This window comes from Sus scrofa, chromosome 14 (assembly GCF_054392235.1).
Source record: "Sus scrofa isolate SSC_HxYL_T2T_F1_AM1 chromosome 14, Sscrofa_HxYL_maternal_Yorkshire_Landrace_v2.0, whole genome shotgun sequence".
Classification (NCBI taxonomy): domain Eukaryota; kingdom Metazoa; phylum Chordata; class Mammalia; order Artiodactyla; family Suidae; genus Sus; species Sus scrofa.
The window spans coordinates 4,261,432-4,282,079 of NC_139396.1; positions in this window are offsets into that span (position 1 = coordinate 4,261,432).

The window sequence follows — 20,648 nt, forward strand, 5'->3', positions numbered from 1 at the left end:
GCATTGGGCCTCGCTGCATGGTCTCCACTGCATACAAACGAGATCCATTGCACCACAATGGATGGAATGTTCTGCATTAAATGACGCTGCATGAAATCCACTGCATTCAATCTGGATGCTTTGGGACATGCTGCAAATAATCCACTGCATTCAATCATGCTGCATGGAATCCACTGCCTTCAATCGGGATGCTTTTGGCCATGCTGCATATAATCCACTGCATTCAATCGGGATGCATTGGGCCTCACTGCGTCAACCGCACTGAATACAATCGGGATCCATTGTGCCACAATGCATGGAGTCTTCTGCATTCAATGACGCTGCATGGAATCCACTGCATTCAATGGGGATGCTTGGGGCCACGCTGCAAAAAATTCACTGCAATCATTCATGCTGCAGGAATCCAGTGCATTCAATCATGCTGCATAAAATACACTTCATTCAATAGGCTTCCATTACTTCATGCTGCCTGGAATACACTGAATTCAATCACGCTGCATGGAATCCACTGCATTCAATCGGGATGCATTTTACCAGGCTGCATGGATTACACTGCATTCAATCCCAATGCATGGAATCCACTGCATTCAATCGGGATGCATTTTACCAGGCTGCATGGATTACACTGCAATCAGGATCCATTGCGCCACAATGCATGGAATCCTCGCATTCATTGACGCTTCATGGAATACACTGTATTCAATCGGGATGATTTGGGCCATGCTGCATAAAATCCACTGCATTCAATCATGCTTCATGGAATCCACTGCACTCAATCATGCTGCATAAAATCCACTGCCTACAATAATGTTCCATAACTTCACACTGTATGGAATACACTTCATTCCATCACGCTGCATGGAATCCACTGCATTTAATCGGGATGCATTTTACCATGCTGCATGGATTACACTGCATTCAATCACGCTGCATCGATTTCACTGCATTCAATTGGGATCCATTGCGCCATGATGCATGGAATCCACTGCATTCAGTTGAGATCAATTGCGCCACGCTGCATAGAATCCACTGCATTGAATGGGGATCCATTTAGCCATGCTGCATTGTATACACTGCGTTCAATCAGGATGCATTTCACCACGCTGCATGGAATCCATGGCATTCAATCGGGATGTTTGTGGCCATGCTGCAAATAATCCACTTCATTCAATCATGCTGAAGGAATCCACTGCATTCAATCATGCTGCATAAAATCCCCTGCATTCAATAGGGTTCCATTTCTTCATGCTGCATGGAATCCACTTCATTCAATCATGCTGCATGGAATCCACAGCATTTAATTGGGATGCATTTTACCAGGCTGCATGGAATCCACTGCATTCAATCATGCTGCATAAAATCCACTGCATTCAATCAGGATGCATTTTACCATGCTGCATGGATTATACTGCATTCCATCACAATGCATGGAATCCACTGCATTCAATGACGCTGCATGGAATCCACTGCATTCTATCGGGATGCTTTTGGCCATGCTGCATAAAATCCTCTGCATTCAATCATGCTGCAAGGAATCCACTGCATCCAATCGCCATACTTTTGGCCATGCTGCATAAAATTCACTGCATTCAATCGGGATGCATTGGGCCTCGCTGCATGGTCTCCACTGCATACAAACGAGATCCATTGCACCACAATATATGGAATGTTCTGCATTAAATGAAGCTGCATGAAATCCAATGCATTCAATCAGGATGCTTTGGGCCATGCTGCAAATAATCCAATGTATTCAATCATGCTGCATGGAATCCACTGCCTTCAATCGGGATGCTTTTGGCCATGCTGCATTTAATCCACTGCATTCAATCGGGATGCATTGGGCCTCACTGCGTCAACTGCTGAATACAATCGGGATCCATTGTGCCAAAATGCATGTAGTCTTCTGCATTCAATGACGCTGCATGGAATCCAATGCATTCAATAGGGATGCATTTTACCAGGCTGCATGGAATCCACTGCATTCAATCATGTTGCATAAAATCCACTGCATTCAATAGGGTTCCATTTCTGCCTGCTGCATGGATCACACTGCATTCAATCACACTGCATGGAATCCACTGCATTCAATCGGGATGAATTTTACCAGGCTGCATTGAATCCACTGCATTCAATCAAGCTGCATGGAATCCACTGCATTCAATCGGGATTCATTTTACCAGGCTGCATGGAATACACTGCATTCAATCACGCTGCATCGATTTCACTGCATTCAATTGGGATCCATTGCGCCATGATGCATGGAATCCACTGCATTCTATCAGAATCCTTTGCACCACACTGCATTGACACCACTGCATTCAATTGAGATAATTTGGGCCACGCTGCATAGAATCCACTGCATTCCATGGGTATCCATTTACCCACGCTGCATGGTGTACACTCCGTTCAATCAGGATGCATTTCACCACGCTGCATGGAATCCACAGCATTCAATTGGGATTCTTTTGGCCATGCTGCATAAAATCCACTGCATTCAATCGAGATGCATTTGGCCTCGCTGCATGGACTCCACTGCACACAATCGTGATCCATTTCGCCGCAATGAATGGAGTTTTTTGCATTCAATGACGCTGCATGGAATCCACTGCATTAAATCGAAATGCTTTGGAACACGCTGCAAAAATTCCACTGCATTCAATCATGCTGAAAGAATCCACTGCATTCAATCATGCTGCATAAAATCCCCTGCCTTCAATAGGGTTCCATTTCTTCATGCTGCATGGAATCCACTTCTTTCAATCATGCTGCATGGAATCCACAGCATTTAATTGGGATGCATTTTACCAGGCTGCATGGAATCCACTGCATTCAATCATGCTGCATAAAATCCACTGCATTCAATCGGGATGCATTTTACCACGCTGCATGGATTACACTGCATTCAATCACAATACATGGAATCCACTGCATTCAATCGGGATGCATTTTACCAGGCTGCCTGGATTACACTGCATTCCATCACATTGCAAGGAATCCACTGCATTCAGTGACGCTGCATGGACTCCACTGCATTCTATCGGGATGCTTTTGGCCCTGCTGCTTAAAATACACTGCATTCAATCATGCTGCATGGAATTCACTGCCTCCAATAGGCATATTTTGGGAAATGCTGCAGAAAATCCACTGCATTCAATCGGGATGCATTAGGCCTCGCTGCATGGACTCCACTGCATACAAACGAGATCCATTGCACCACAATGGATGGAATGTTCTGCATTCAATGAGGCTGCATGGAATCCACTGCATTCCATCGGGATGCTTTGGGCCATGCTGCATAAAATCCACTGCATTCAATCGGGATGCATTGGGCCTCACTACGTGGACTCCACTGAATACAATTGGATCCATTGTGCCACAATGCACGGAGTCTTCTGCATTCAACGACGCTGCATGAAATCCACTGCATTCAATCGGGATGCTTTGGGCCATGTTCCAAATATCCACTGCATTCATTCATGCTGCGGGAATCCACTGCATTCAATCATGCTGCATAAAATACCCTGCATTCAATAGGGTTCAATTACTTCATGCTGCCTGGAATACACTGAATTCAATCATGCTGCATGGAATAAAATGCATTCAATAGGGATGCATTTTACCAGGCTGCATGGAATCCACTGCATTCAATCACAATGCATGGAATCCACTGCATTCAATGACGCTGCATGGAATCCACTGCATTCAATCGGGATGATTTTAGCCATGATGCATAAAATCGACTGCATTCAATTGGGTTCAATTTCGTCATGCTGCATGGATCACACTGCATTCAATCACACTGCATGGAATCCACTGCATTCAATTGGGATGATTTTTACCAGGCTGCATTGAATCCACTGCATTCAACCAAGCTGCATGGAATCCACTGCATTTAATCGGGATGCATTTTACCATGCTGCATGGAATACACAGCATTCAATCACGCTGCTTCTATTTCACTGCATTCAATTGGGATCCATTGCGCCATGATGCATTGAATCCACTGCCATCAGTTGAGATCAATTGGGCCACGCTGCATAGAATCCACTCCATTCAATGGGGATCCATTTAGCCACGCTGCATTGTATACACTGCGTTCAATCAGGATGCATTTCACCACGCTGCATGGAATCCACGGCATTCAATCGGGATGCTTGGGGACATGCTGCAAAAAATCCACTGCATTCATTCATGCTGCAGGAATCCACTTCATTCAATCATGCTGCATGGTATCCACTGCATTCAATCGGGATGTTTTGGGACATGCTGCCTAAAATCCACTGCATTCAATCGGGATGCTTTGGGCCATGCTGCAAAAAATCCACTGCATTCATTCATGCTGCAGGAATCCACTGCATTCAATCATGCTGCATAAAATCCACTGCATTCAATAGGGTTCTATTTCTGCCTGCTGCATGGATCACACTGCCCTCAATCACACTGCATGGAATCTACTGCATTCAATCAGGATGAATTTTACCAGGCTTCATTGAATCCACTGCATTCAATCATGCTGCATGGAATCCAATGCATTCTATCGGGATGTATTGGGCCATGCTGCATAAAATACACTGCATTCAATACGGTTCCATTTCTGCATGCTGCATGGATCACACTGCATTCAATCACACTGCATGGAATCCACTGCATTCAATCGGGATGAATTTAACCAGGCTGCATTGAATCCACTACATTCAATCAAGCTGCATGGAATCCACTGCATTCAATCGGGATGCATTTTACCAGGCTGCATGGAATACACTGCATTCAATCACGGTGCATCGATTTCACTGCATTCAATTGGGATCCATTGCGCCATGATGCATGGAATACACTGCATTCAGTTGAGATCAATTGCGCCACGGTGCATAGAATCCACTGCATTGAATGGGGATCCATTTAGCCACGCTGCATTGTATACACTGCGTTCAATCAGGATGCATTTCACCACGCTGCATGGAAGCCACGGCATTCAATCGGGATGCTTGTGGCCATGCTGCATAAAATCCACTGCATTCAATCGAGATGCATTTGGACTCGCTGCATGGACACCACTGCACACATTCGTGATCCATTTCGCCACAATGAATTGAATTTTCTGCATTCAATGAAGCTGCATGGAATCCACTGCATTAAATCGAGAAGCTTTTGGCAATGCTGCAAATAATCCACTGCATTCAATCATACTGAAGGCATCCAATGCATTCAATCATGCTGCATAAAATCCCCTGCATTCAATAGGGTTCCTTTTCTTCATGCTGCATGGAATCCACTGCATTCAATCATGCTGCATAAAATCCACTGCATTCAATCGGGATGAATGTTACCACGCTGCAAGTATTACACTTTATCACAATGCATGGATTCCACTGCCTTCAATCGGGATGCTTTTGGCCATGCTGCATAAAATCCACTGCATTCAATCGGGATGCATTGGGCCTCACTGCGTCAACTGCTGAATACAATCGGGATCCATTGTGCCACAATTCATGGAGCCTTCTGCATTCAATGACGCTGCATGGAATCCACTGCATTCAATCGGGATGCTTTGGGCCATGCTGCAAAAAATCCACTGCATTCATTCATGCTGCAGGAATCCACTGCATTCAATCATGCTGCATAAAATACATTTCATTCAATAGGGTTCCATTACTTCATGCTGCATGGAATCCACTACATTCAATCATGCTGCATGGAATCCACTGCATTTAATTGGGATGCATTTTACCAGGCTTCATGTAATCCACTGCATTCAATGACGCTGCATGGAGTCCACTGCATTTAATCGGGATGCATTTTACCAGGATGCATGGAATCCACTGCATTCAATCATGCTGCATGGAATCCACTGCATTCAATCGGGGTGCCTTTTACCACTCTGCATGGATTACACTGCATTCAATCACAATACATGGATCCACTGCATACATTCGGGATGCATTTTACCAGGCTGCATTGAATCCACTACATTCAATCATGCTGCATGGAATCCACTGCATTCAATCGGGATGCATTTTACCATGCTGCATGGAATACACTGCATTCAATCACGCTGCATCGATTTCACTGCATTCAATTGGGATCCATTGCGCCATGATGCATGGAATCCACTACATTCAGTTGAGATCAATTGGGCAACGCTGCATAGAATCCACTGCATTGAATGGGGATCCATTTAGCCACGATGCATTGTATACACTGCGTTCAATCAGGATGCATTTCACCACGCTGCATGGAATCCACGGCATTCAATCGGGATGCTTGTGGCCATGCTGCATAAAATCCACTGCATTCATTCATGCTGCAGGAATCCACTGCATTCAATCATGCTGCATAAAATCCCCTGCATTCAATAGGGTTCCATTTCTTCATGCTGCATGGAATTGACTTCATTCAATCATGCTGCATGGAATCCACAGCATTTAATCGGGATGCATTTTACCAGGCTGCATGGAATCCACTGCATTCAGTCATGCTGAATAAAATCCACTGCATTCAATCGGGATGCATTTTACCAGGATGCATGGAATCCACTGCATTCAATCACAATACATGGAATCCACTGCATTCAATCGGGATGCATTTTACCAGGCTGCCTGGATTACACTGCATTCCATCACAATGCATGGAATCCACTGCATTCAATGACGCTGCATGGAATCCACTGCATTCTATCGGGATGCTTTTGGCCATGCTGCATAAAGTACACTGCATTCAATCATGCAGCAAGGAATCCACTGCATCCAATCGCCATGTTTTTGGCCATGCTGCATAAAATCCACTGCATTCAATCGGGATGCATTGGGCCTCGCTGCATGGTCTCCACTGCATACAAACGAGATCCATTGCCCCACAATGAATGGAATGTTCTGCATTCAATGACGCTGCATGAAATCCACTGCATTCAATCGGGATGCTTTGGGCCATGCTGCAAATACTCCACTGTATTCAATCATGCTGCATGGAATCCACTGCCTTCAATCGGGATGCTTTTGGCCATGCTGCATATAATCCACTGCATTCAATCGGGATGCATTGGGCCTCACTGCGTCAACCGCACTGAATACAATCGGGATCCATTGTGCCACAATGCATGGAGTCGTCTGCATTCAATGACGCTGCGTGGAATCCACTGCATTCAATGGGGATGCTTTGGGCCACGCTGCAAAAAATTCACTGCATTCATTCATGCTGCAGGAATCCAGTGCATTCAATCATGCTGCATAAAATACACTTCATTCAATAGGCTTCCATTATTTCATGCTGCCTGGAATACACTGAATTCAATCACGCTGCATGGAATCCAATGCATTCAATAGGGATGCATTTTACCAGGCTGCATGGAATCCACTGCATTCAATCATGCTGCAGATATCCACTGCATTCAATCATGCTGCATTAAGTTCCCTGCATTCAATAGGGTTCCATTTCTTCATGCTGCCTGTAATACACTGCATTAAATCTGGCTGCATGGAATCCACTGCATTCAATTGGGATGCATTTTACCTGGCTTCATGGAATCCACTGCATTCACGCATGCCACTTGGAATCCACTGCATTCCATCGGGATGCATTTGGCCATGCTGAATAAAACCCACTGCATTCAATCACGCTGCATGGTATCCAATGCATTCAATCGGGATGTTTTAGGACATGCTGCAAAACATCCACAGCATTCAATCATGCTGCAGGAATCCACGGCATTCAATCATGCTGCATAAAAGACACTTCATTCAATAGGATTCCATTACTTCATGCTGCCTGGAATACACTGAATTCAATCACGCTGCATGGAATCCAATGCATTCAATAGGGATGCATTTTACCTGGCTGCATGGAATCCACTGCATTCAATCATGCTGCATGGAATCCACTGCATTCAATCGGGACGCATTTTACCAGGCTGCATGGATTACACTGCATTCAATCACAATGCATGGAATTCACTTCATTCAATGACGCTGCATGGAATCCACTGCATTCAATCGGGATGCTTTGGGCCACGCTGCAAAAAATCCACTGCATTCATTCATGCTGCAAGAATTCAGTGCATTCAGTCATGGTGCATAAAATACACTTCATTCAATAGGGTTCGATTATTTCATGCTTCCTGGAATGCACTGAATTAAATCACGCTGCATGGAATCCAATGCATTCTATTGGGATGCATTTTACCAGGCTGCATGGAATCCACTGCAGTCAATCATGCTCCATGGAATCCACTGCATTCAATCGGGATGCATTTTACCAGGCTGCATGGATTACACTGCATTCAAGCACAATGCATGGAATCCACTGCATTCAATGACGCTGCATGGAATCCTCTGCATTGAATCGGGATGCTTTTGGCCATGCTGCATAAAATCCACTGCATTCAATCATGCTGCACGGTATTGACTGCATTCAATCGGGATGTTTTGGGACATGCTGCCTAAAATCCACTGCATTAAATCGGGATGCTTTGGGCCAAGCTGCAAAAAATACAATGCATTCAATCATGCTGCAGGAATCCACTGCATTCAATCATGCTGCATAAAATCCCCTGCATTCAATAGGGTTCCATTTCTTCATGGTGCATGGAATACACTGCATTCAATCATGCTGCATGGAATCCACTGCATTCAATCGGGATGCATTTTACCAGGCTGCATGGATTACACTGCATTCAATCCCAATGCATGGAGTCCACTGCATTTAATGACCCTGCATGGAATCCACTGCATTCAATCGGGATGCTTTTGGCCATGGTGCATAAAATCCACTGCATTTAATCATGCTGCATGGTATCCACTGAATTCAATCGGGATGTTTTGGGATATGCTGCCTAACATCCACTCCATTAAATCGGGATGCTTTGGGCCATGCTGCAAAAAATTCACTGCATTCATTCATGCTGCAGGAATCCACTGCATTCTATCATGCTGCATAAAATCCACTGCATTCAATCGGGATGAATTTTACCAGGATGCATGGAATCCACTGCATTCAATCATGCTTCATGGAATCCACTGCATTCAATCCAGTTGCATTTTACCAGGCTGCATAGAATACACTGCATTCAATCACGCTGCATCGATTTCACTGCATTCAATTGGGATCCATTGCGCCATGATGCATGGAATCCACTGCATTCAGTTGAGATCAATTGCGCCACGCTGCATAGAATCCACTGCATTGAATGGGGATCCATTTAGCCACGCTGCATTGTATACACTGCGTTCAATCAGGATGCATTTCACCACGCTGCATGGAATCCATGGCATTCAATCGGGATGTTTGTGGCCATGCTGCAAAAAATCCACTTCATTCAATCATGCTGAAGGAATCCACTGCATTCAATCATGCTGCATAAAATCCCCTGCATTCAATAGGGTTCCATTTCTTCATGCTGCATGGAATCCACTTCATTCAATCATGCTGCATGGAATCCACAGCATTTAATTGGGATGCATTTTACCAGGCTGCATGGAATCCACTGCATTCAATCATGCTGCATAAAATCCACTGCATTCAATCGGGATGCATTTTACCATGCTGCATGGATTATACTGCATTCAATCACAATACATGGAATTGACTGCATTCAATCGGGATGCATTTTACCAGGCTGCCTGGATTACACTGCATTCCATCACAATGCATGGAATCCACTGCATTCAATGACGCTGCATGGAATCCACTGCATTCTATCGGGATGCTTTTGGCCATGCTGCATAAAGTACACTGCATTCAATCATGCAGCAAGGAATCCACTGCATCCAATCGCCATGTTTTTGGCCATGCTGCATAAAATCCACTGCATTCAATCGGGATGCATTGGGCCTCGCTGCATGGTCTCCACTGCATACAAACGAGATCCATTGCACCACAATGGATGGAATGTTCTGCATTAAATGACGCTGCATGAAATCCACTGCATTCAATCTGGATGCTTTGGGACATGCTGCAAATAATCCACTGCATTCAATCATGCTGCATGGAATCCACTGCCTTCAATCGGGATGCTTTTGGCCATGCTGCATATAATCCACTGCATTCAATCGGGATGCATTGGGCCTCACTGCGTCAACCGCACTGAATACAATCGGGATCCATTGTGCCACAATGCATGGAGTCTTCTGCATTCAATGACGCTGCATGGAATCCACTGCATTCAATCGGGATGCTTGGGGCCACGCTGCAAAAAATTCACTGCAATCATTCATGCTGCAGGAATCCAGTGCATTCAATCATGCTGCATAAAATACACTTCATTCAATAGGCTTCCATTACTTCATGCTGCCTGGAATACACTGAATTCAATCACGCTGCATGGAATCCAATGCATTCAATAGGGATGCATTTTACCTGGCTGCATGGAATCCACTGCATTCAATCATGCTGCATGGAATCCACTGCATTCAATCGGGATGCATTTTACCAGGCTGCATGGATTACACTGCAATCAGGATCCATTGCGCCACAATGCATGGAATCCTCGCATTCATTGACGCTTCATGGAATACACTGTATTCAATCGGGATGATTTGGGCCATGCTGCATAAAATCCACTGCATTCAATCATGCTTCATGGAATCCACTGCACTCAATCATGCTGCATAAAATCCACTGCCTACAATAATGTTCCATAACTTCACACTGTATGGAATACACTTCATTCCATCACGCTGCATGGAATCCACTACATTTAATCGGGATGCATTTTACCATGCTGCATGGATTACACTGCATTCAATCACGCTGCATCGATTTCACTGCATTCAATTGGGATCCATTGCGCCATGATGCATGGAATCCACTGCATTCAGTTGAGATCAATTGCGCCACGCTGCATAGAATCCACTGCATTGAATGGGGATCCATTTAGCCATGCTGCATTGTATACACTGCGTTCAATCAGGATGCATTTCACCACGCTGCATGGAATCCATGGCATTCAATCGGGATGTTTGTGGCCATGCTGCAAATAATCCACTTCATTCAATCATGCTGAAGGAATCCACTGCATTCAATCATGCTGCATAAAATCCCCTGCATTCAATAGGGTTCCATTTCTTCATGCTGCATGGAATCCACTTCATTCAATCATGCTGCATGGAATCCACAGCATTTAATTGGGATGCATTTTACCAGGCTGCATGGAATCCACTGCATTCAATCATGCTGCATAAAATCCACTGCATTCAATCGGGATGCATTTTACCATGCTGCATGGATTATACTGCATTCCATCACAATGCATGGAATCCACTGCATTCAATGACGCTGCATGGAATCCACTGCATTCTATCGGGATGCTTTTGGCCATGCTGCATAAAATCCTCTGCATTCAATCATGCTGCAAGGAATCCACTGCATCCAATCGCCATACTTTTGGCCATGCTGCATAAAATTCACTGCATTCAATCGGGATGCATTGGGCCTCGCTGCATGGTCTCCACTGCATACAAACGAGATCCATTGCACCACAATATATGGAATGTTCTGCATTAAATGAAGCTGCATGAAATCCAATGCATTCAATCAGGATGCTTTGGGCCATGCTGCAAATAATCCAATGTATTCAATCATGCTGCATGGAATCCACTGCCTTCAATCGGGATGCTTTTGGCCATGCTGCATTTAATCCACTGCATTCAATCGGGATGCATTGGGCCTCACTGCGTCAACTGCTGAATACAATCGGGATCCATTGTGCCAAAATGCATGTAGTCTTCTGCATTCAATGACGCTGCATGGAATCCAATGCATTCAATAGGGATGCATTTTACCAGGCTGCATGGAATCCACTGCATTCAATCATGCTGCATAAAATCCACTGCATTCAATAGGGTTCCATTTCTGCATGCTGCATGGATCACACTGCATTCAATCACACTGCATGGAATCCACTGCATTCAATCGGGATGAATTTTACCAGGCTGCATTGAATCCACTGCATTCAATCAAGCTGCATGGAATCCACTGCATTCAATCGGGATGCATTTTACCAGGCTGCATGGAATACACTGCATTCAATCACGCTGCATCGATTTCACTGCATTCAATTGGGATCCATTGCGCCATGATGCATGGAATCCACTGCATTCTATCAGAATCCTTTGCACCACACTGCATTGACACCACTGCATTCAATTGAGATAATTTGGGCCACGCTGCATAGAATCCACTGCATTCCATGGGTATCCATTTACCCACGCTGCATGGTGTACACTCCGTTCAATCAGGATGCATTTCACCACGCTGCATGGAATCCACAGCATTCAATTGGGATTCTTTTGGCCATGCTGCATAAAATCCACTGCATTCAATCGAGATGCATTTGGCCTCGCTGCATGGACTCCACTGCACACAATCGTGATCCATTTCGCCACAATGAATGGAGTTTTTTGCATTCAATGACGCTGCATGGAATCCACTGCATTAAATCGAAATGCTTTGGAACACGCTGCAAAAATTCCACTGCATTCAATCATGCTGAAAGAATCCACTGCATTCAATCATGCTGCATAAAATCCCCTGCCTTCAATAGGGTTCCATTTCTTCATGCTGCATGGAATCCACTTCTTTCAATCATGCTGCATGGAATCCACAGCATTTAATTGGGATGCATTTTACCAGGCTGCATGGAATCCACTGCATTCAATCATGCTGCATAAAATCCACTGCATTCAATCGGGATGCATTTTACCACGCTGCATGGATTACACTGCATTCAATCACAATACATGGAATCCACTGCATTCAATCGGGATGCATTTTACCAGGCTGCCTGGATTACACTGCATTCCATCACATTGCAAGGAATCCACTGCATTCAGTGACGCTGCATGGACTCCACTGCATTCTATCGGGATGCTTTTGGCCCTGCTGCTTAAAATACACTGCATTCAATCATGCTGCATGGAATTCACTGCCTCCAATAGGCATATTTTGGGAAATGCTGCAGAAAATCCACTGCATTCAATCGGGATGCATTGGGCCTCGCTGCATGGACTCCACTGCATACAAACGAGATCCATTGCACCACAATGGATGGAATGTTCTGCATTCAATGAGGCTGCATGGAATCCACTGCATTCCATCGGGATGCTTTGGGCCATGCTGCATAAAATCCACTGCATTCAATCGGGATGCATTGGGCCTCACTACGTGGACTCCACTGAAAACAATTGGATCCATTGTGCCACAATGCACGGAGTCTTCAGCATTCAACGACGCTGCATGAAATCCACTGCATTCAATCGGGATGCTTTGGGCCATGTTCCAAATATCCACTGCATTCATTCATGCTGCGGGAATCCACTGCATTCAATCATGCTGCATAAAATACCCTGCATTCAATAGGGTTCAATTACTTCATGCTGCCTGGAATACACTGAATTCAATCATGCTGCATGGAATAAAATGCATTCAATAGGGATGCATTTTACCAGGCTGCATGGAATCCACTGCATTCAATCACAATGCATGGAATCCACTGCATTCAATGACGCTGCATGGAATCCACTGCATTCAATCGGGATGATTTTAGCCATGATGCATAAAATCGACTGCATTCAATTGGGTTCAATTTCGTCATGCTGCATGGATCACACTGCATTCAATCACACTGCATGGACTCCACTGCATTCAATTGGGATGATTTTTACCAGGCTGCATTGAATCCACTGCATTCAACCAAGCTGCATGGAATCCACTGCATTTAATCGGGATGCATTTTACCATGCTGCATGGAATACACAGCATTCAATCACGCTGCTTCTATTTCACTGCATTCAATTGGGATCCATTGCGCCATGATGCATTGAATCCACTGCCATCAGTTGAGATCAATTGGGCCACGCTGCATAGAATCCACTCCATTCAATGGGGATCCATTTAGCCACGCTGCATTGTATACACTGCGTTCAATCAGGATGCATTTCACCACGCTGCATGGAATCCACGGCATACAATCGGGATGCTTGGGAACATGCTGCAAAAAATCCACTGCATTCATTCATGCTGCAGGAATCCACTTCATTCAATCATGCTGCATGGTATCCACTGCATTCAATCGGGATGTTTTGGGACATGCTGCCTAAAATCCACTGCATTCAATCGGGATGCTTTGGGCCATGCTGCAAAAAATCCACTGCATTCATTCATGCTGCAGGAATCCACTGCATTCAATCATGCTGCATAAAATCCACTGCATTCAATAGGGTTCTATTTCTGCCTGCTGCATGGATCACACTGCCCTCAATCACACTGCATGGAATCTACTGCATTCAATCAGGATGAATTTTACCAGGCTTCATTGAATCCACTGCATTCAATCATGCTGCATGGAATCCAATGCATTCTATCGGGATGTATTGGGCCATGCTGCATAAAATACACTGCATTCAATAGGGTTCCATTTCTGCATGCTGCATGGATCACACTGCATTCAATCACACTGCATGGAATCCACTGCATTCAATCGGGATGAATTTTACCAGGCTGCATTGAATCCACTACATTCAATCAAGCTGCATGGAATCCACTGCATTCAATCGGGATGCATTTTACCAGGCTGCATGGAATACACTGCATTCAATCACGGTGCATCGATTTCACTGCATTCAATTGGGATCCATTGCGCCATGATGCATGGAATCCACTGCATTCAGTTGAGATCAATTGCGCCACGGTGCATAGAATCCATTGCATTGAATGGGGATCCATTTAGCCACGCTGCATTGTATACACTGCGTTCAATCAGGATGCATTTCACCACGCTGCATGGAATCCACGGCATTCAATCGGGATGCTTGTGGCCATGCTGCATAAAATCCACTGCATTCAATCGAGATGCATTTGGACTCGCTGCATGGACACCACTGCACACATTCGTGATCCATTTCGCCACAATGAATTGAATTTTCTGCATTCAATGAAGCTGCATGGAATCCACTGCATTAAATCGAGAAGCTTTTGGCAATGCAGCAGTAATCCACTGCATTCAATCATGCTGCATAAAATCCACTGAATTCCACATGGTTCAATTTCTTCATGCTGCATGGAATCCACTGCATTCAATCATGCTGCATTAAATTCCCTGCATTCAATAGGGTTCCATTTCTTCATGCTGCCTGGAATACACTGCATTAAATCTGGCTGCATGGAATCCACTGCATTCAATTGGGATGCATTTTACCTGGCTTCATGGAATCCACTGCATTCACGCATGCCACTTGGAATCCACTGCATTCCATCGGGATGCATTTGGCCATGCTGAATAAAACCCACTGCATTCAATCACGCTGCATGGTATCCAATGCATTCAATCGGGATGTTTTAGGACATGCTGCAAAACATCCACAGCATTCAATCATGCTGCAGGAATCCACGGCATTCAATCATGCTGCATAAAAGACACTTCATTCAATAGGATTCCATTACTTCATGCTGCCTGGAATACACTGAATTCAATCACGCTGCATGGAATCCAATGCATTCAATAGGGATGCATTTTACCTGGCTGCATGGAATCCACTGCATTCAATCATGCTGCATGGAATCCACTGCATTCAATCGGGACGCATTTTACCAGGCTGCATGGATTACACTGCATTCAATCACAATGCATGGAATCCACTTCATTCAATGACGCTGCATGGAATCCACTGCATTCAATCGGGATGCTTTGGGCCACGCTGCAAAAAATCCACTGCATTCAATCATGCTGCACGGTATTGACTGCATTCAATCGGGATGTTTTGGGACATGCTGCAGAAAATCCACTGCATTAAATCGGGATGCTTTGGGCCAAGCTGCAAAAAATACAATGCATTCAATCATGCTGCAGGAATCCACTGCATTCAATCATGCTGCATAAAATCCCCTGCATTCAATAGGGTTCCATTTCTTCATGGTGCATGGAATACACTGCATTCAATCATGCTGCATGGAATCCACTGCATTCAATCGGGATGCATTTTACCAGGCTGCATGGATTACACTGCATTCAATCCCAATGCATGGAATCCACTGCATTTAATGACCCTGCATGGAATCCACTGCATTCAATCGGGATGCTTTTGGCCATGGTGCATAAAATCCACTGCATTTAATCATGCTGCATGGTATCCACTGAATTCAATCGGGATGTTTTGGGATATGCTGCCTAACATCCACTCCATTAAATCGGGATGCTTTGGGCCATGCTGCAAAAAATTCACTGCATTCATTCATGCTGCAGGAATCCACTGCATTCTATCATGCTGCATAAAATCCACTGCATTCAATCGGGATGAATTTTACCAGGATGCATGGAATCCACTGCATTCAATCATGCTTCATGGAATCCACTGCATTCAATCCAGTTGCATTTTACCATGCTGCATGGATTACACTGCATTCAATCACGCTGCATCGATTTCACTGCATTCAATTGGGATCCATTGCGCCATGATGCATGGAATCCACTGCATTCAGTTGAGATCAATTGCGCCACGCTGCATAGAATCCACTGCATTGAATGGGGATCCATTTAGCCATGCTGCATTGTATACACTGCGTTCAATCAGGATGCATTTCACCACGCTGCATGGAATCCATGGCATTCAATCGGGATGTTTGTGGCCATGCTGCAAATAATCCACTTCATTCAATCATGCTGCAGGAATCCACTGCATTCAATCATGCTGCATAAAATCCCCTGCATTCAATAGGGTTCCATTTCTTCATGCTGCATGGAATCCACTTCATTCAATCATGCTGCATGGAATCCACAGCATTTAATTGGGATGCATTTTACCAGGCTGCATGGAATCCACTGCATTCAATCATGCTGCATCAAATCCACTGCATTCAATCGGGATGCATTTTACCATGCTGCATGGATTATACTGCATTCCATCACAATGCATGGAATCCACTGCATTCAATGACGCTGCATGGAATCCACTGCATTCAATCGGGATGATTTTGGCCATGCTGCATAAAATCCTCTGCATTCAATCATGCTGCAAGGAATCCACTGCATCCAATCGCCATATTTTTGGCCATGCTGCATAAAATTCACTGCATTCAATCGGGATGCATTGGGCCTCGCTGCATGGTCTCCACTGCATACAAACGAGATCCATTGCACCACAATATATGGAATGTTCTGCATTAAATGAAGCTGCATGAAATCCAATGCATTCAATCAGGATGCTTTGGGCCATGCTGCAAATAATCCAATGTATTCAATCATGCTGCATGGAATCCACTGCCTTCAATCGGGATGCTTTTGGCCATGCTGCATTTAATCCACTGCATTCAATCGGGATGCATTGGGCCTCACTGCGTCAACTGCTGAATACAATCGGGATCCATTGTGCCAAAATGCATGTAGTCTTCTGCATTCAATGACGCTGCATGGAATCCAATGCATTCAATAGGGATGCATTTTACCAGGCTGCATGGAATCCACTGCATTCAATCATGCTGCATAAAATCCACTGCATTCAATAGGGTTCCATTTCTGCATGCTGCATGGATCACACTGCATTCAATCACACTGCATGGAATCCACTGCATTCAATCGGGATGAATTTTACCAGGCTGCATTGAATCCACTGCATTCAATCAAGCTGCATGGAATCCACTGCATTCAATCGGGATTCATTTTACCAGGCTGCATGGAATACACTGCATTCAATCACGCTGCATCGATTTCACTGCATTCAATTGGGATCCATTGCGCCATGATGCATGGAATCCACTGCATTCTATCAGAATCCTTTGCACCACACTGCATTGACACCACTGCATTCAATTGAGATAATTTGGGCCACGCTGCATAGAATCCACTGCATTCCATGGGTATCCATTTACCCACGCTGCATGGTGTACACTCCGTTCAATCAGGATGCATTTCACCACGCTGCATGGAATCCACAGCATTCAATTGGGATTCTTTTGGCCATGCTGCATAAAATCCACTGCATTCAATCGAGATGCATTTGGCCTCGCTGCATGGACTCCACTGCACACAATCGTGATCCATTTCGCCACAATGAATGGAGTTTTTTGCATTCAATGACGCTGCATGGAATCCACTGCATTAAATCGAAATGCTTTGGAACACGCTGCAAAAATTCCACTGCATTCAATCATGCTGAAAGAATCCACTGCATTCAATCATGCTGCATAAAATCCCCTGCCTTCAATAGGGTTCCATTTCTTCATGCTGCATGGAATCCACTTCTTTCAATCATGCTGCATGGAATCCACAGCATTTAATTGGGATGCATTTTACCAGGCTGCATGGAATCCACTGCATTCAATCATGCTGCATAAAATCCACTGCATTCAATCGGGATGCATTTTACCACGCTGCATGGATTACACTGCATTCAATCACAATACATGGAATCCACTGCATTCAATCGGGATGCATTTTACCAGGCTGCCTGGATTACACTGCATTCCATCACATTGCAAGGAATCCACTGCATTCAGTGACGCTGCATGGACTCCACTGCATTCTATCGGGATGCTTTTGGCCCTGCTGCTTAAAATACACTGCATTCAATCATGCTGCATGGAATTCACTGCCTCCAATAGGCATATTTTGGGAAATGCTGCAGAAAATCCACTGCATTCAATCGGGATGCATTGGGCCTCGCTGCATGGACTCCACTGCATACAAACGAGATCCATTGCACCACAATGGATGGAATGTTCTGCATTCAATGAGGCTGCATGGAATCCACTGCATTCCATCGGGATGCTTTGGGCCATGCTGCATAAAATCCACTGCATTCAATCGGGATGCATTGGGCCTCACTACGTGGACTCCACTGAATACAATTGGATCCATTGTGCCACAATGCACGGAGTCTTCTGCATTCAACGACGCTGCATGAAATCCACTGCATTCAATCGGGATGCTTTGGGCCATGTTCCAAATATCCACTGCATTCATTCATGCTGCGGGAATCCACTGCATTCAATCATGCTGCATAAAATACCCTGCATTCAATAGGGTTCAATTACTTCATGCTGCCTGGAATACACTGAATTCAATCATGCTGCATGGAATAAAATGCATTCAATAGGGATGCATTTTACCAGGCTACATGGAATCCACTGCATTCAATCACAATGCATGGAATCCACTGCATTCAATGACGCTGCATGGAATCCACTGCATTCAATCGGGATGATTTTAGCCATGATGCATAAAATCGACTGCATTCAATTGGGTTCAATTTCGTCATGCTGCATGGATCACACTGCATTCAATCACACTGCATGGAATCCACTGCATTCAATTGGGATGATTTTTACCAGGCTGCATTGAATCCACTGCATTCAACCAAGCTGCATGGAATCCACTGCATTTAATCGGGATGCATTTTACCATGCTGCATGGAATACACAGCATTCAATCACGCTGCTTCTATTTCACTGCATTCAATTGGGATCCATTGCGCCATGATGCATTGAATCCACTGCCATCAGTTGAGATCAATTGGGCCACGCTGCATAGAATCCACTCCATTCAATGGGGATCCATTTAGCCACGCTGCATTGTATACACTGCGTTCAATCAGGATGCATTTCACCACGCTGCATGGAATCCACGGCATTCAATCGGGATGCTTGGGGACATGCTGCAAAAAATCCACTGCATTCATTCATGCTGCAGGAATCCACTTCATTCAATCATGCTGCATGGTATCCACTGCATTCAATCGGGATGTTTTGGGACAGGCTGCCTAAAATCCACTGCATTCAATCGGGATGCTTTGGGCCATGCTGCAAAAAATCCACTGCATTCATTCATGCTGCAGGAATCCACTGCATTCAATCATGCTGCATAAAATCCACTGCATTCAATAGGGTTCTATTTCTGCCTGCTGCATGGATCACACTGCCCTCAATCACACTGCATGGAATCTACTGCATTCAATCAGGATGAATTTTACCAGGCTTCATTGAATCCACTGCATTCAATCATGCTGCATGGAATCCAATGCATTCTATCGGGATGTATTGGGCCATGCTGCATAAAATACACTGCATTCAATACGGTTCCATTTCTGCATGCTGCATGGATCACACTGCATTCAATCACACTGCATGGAATCCACTGCATTCAATCGGGATGAATTTTACCAGGCTGCATTGAATCCACTACATTCAATCAAGCTGCATGGAATCCACTGCATTCAATCGGGATGCATTTTACCAGGCTGCATGGAATACACTGCATTCAATCACGGTGCATCGATTTCACTGCATTCAATTGGGATCCATTGCGCCATGATGCATGGAATCCACTGCATTCAGTTGAGATCAATTGCGCCACGGTGCATAGAATCCACTGCATTGAATGGGGATCCATTTAGCCACGCTGCATTGTATACACTGCGTTCAATCAGGATGCATTTCACCACGCTGCATGGAATCCACGGCATTCAATCGGGATGCTTGTGGCCATGCTGCATAAAATCCACTGCATTCAATCGAGATGCATTTGGACTCGCTGCATGGACACCACTGCACACATTCGTGATCCATTTCGCCACAATGAATTGAATTTTCTGCATTCAATGAAGCTGCATGGAATCCACTGCATTAAATCGAGAAGCTTTTGGCAATGCTGCAAATAATCCACTGCATTC